Source organism: Lampris incognitus, chromosome 16, assembly GCF_029633865.1.
Source record: "Lampris incognitus isolate fLamInc1 chromosome 16, fLamInc1.hap2, whole genome shotgun sequence".
In the NCBI taxonomy this organism is placed as follows: domain Eukaryota; kingdom Metazoa; phylum Chordata; class Actinopteri; order Lampriformes; family Lampridae; genus Lampris; species Lampris incognitus.
In genome coordinates this window covers 37922958-37924205 of record NC_079226.1, presented here as the reverse complement: position 1 = coordinate 37924205, position 1248 = coordinate 37922958, and the positions used below count along the sequence as shown (strand labels likewise).

Below are 1248 nucleotides of genomic sequence, written 5' to 3'. Positions count from 1 at the left end.
GCTAATGGCTAGCTAGTGTAAACTACTAATAAGACACGTTAGCCCCTAGCTAACGGGTCTGGTACTTTAGCCGAGCGGTTAGTAATATCGCCTTGTGGTGCAGTACACTTCGTTTCGAATCCCGCACCGGGCAAGAAAATAACCGGTCACACTAGCTACCATACAGTGCTAGCTAGCTAATCACCTGTACAAATTTGTTGTACAGTTCTGGCAACAAACAGCTTTGTAAAGCAAATATTATCCGTAGATGTTTTATTGTACACGCCATCGTTTTACAATTGTTTCAGTAAGTTTAACGTAATTGCGCTTACCCTGTACAACTGCATGGAGGAGGAGAATGGAGCCGACTTGTCTCGTCGTCTCCGACCGAACAGGTGAAATACGTGGGAGCTGAATTACATCTCTGCGGAGTTGGAATAACAGCGGATAACGCTGATGTGATCAACTCTGCCACATAAACACCCAACACCTCTTAAATCACCACGTGTTACATTAACACTTGACCGCTGAGGAAATAGCAACCGCAGCCAGCTTTCACTTCTCAAAGGGATTCCTACCGTCTGAGATTACACAGTGCAGGTACACAACTCGCCACTAGGGGTCTTTTTTCGACGTTATAGCAAATGCTATGAAAGCTGAATAAATATTGTAGACATAAAAATAATAAAAATATGGAACGCTTCACGGATTTGCGTGTCATCCTTGCGCAGGGGCCATGCTAATCTTCTCTGTATCGTTCCAATTTTAATATGTGTATTGCCGGAGCAACACATCAATGAGATGAGTCTGGGCGCTATAAATAGCCTGCTAAATCCAAAGGAATCCCCGTGAGAGTGTCAATCTTTTCAAGTATGTACAAAACACAACACAGCCAACACACGACTGCGCAAATGGGATTTGGATTGGTTTTAAATGTTTATAATGATTTTAAACGTATTTGTTTTAACACTTTTTCTGTGCGAGAGCGCCGCGAAGAATTCTGGGAGTTATTGCGTCAGTCAGCCAGGATTGGTGTAGCGGTGAGGAGACACGGCGATGGATAAACCCGCTCCCACGAGGAAAAGGAGGCAGACCATGTAGAATCTCACACCACAGAAATGACAGAGGACTGCGAGCATTAATAATAATAATAACAATAATAATAATAATAATAATAAATTACACGTATATAGCGCTTTTCTAACACTCGAAGTCGCTTTAAAAAATGATGATGGCCCAAAGAGGGATAGCGTCCACTGCCGAGGGAAA

At 42.9% G+C, this 1248-nt stretch overlaps 1 non-coding gene across 1 annotated transcript; it reads right to left on the bottom strand.

Annotated features, from left to right (window-relative positions):
• Window positions 1-665: 665 nt before the first annotated feature.
• On the bottom strand, window positions 666-771 carry LOC130126908 (U6 spliceosomal RNA). Its single transcript, XR_008811758.1, has one exon. It is a non-coding gene; the product is annotated as a U6 spliceosomal RNA (small nuclear RNA).
• Between the last annotated feature and the right edge of the window lie 477 nt (window positions 772-1248).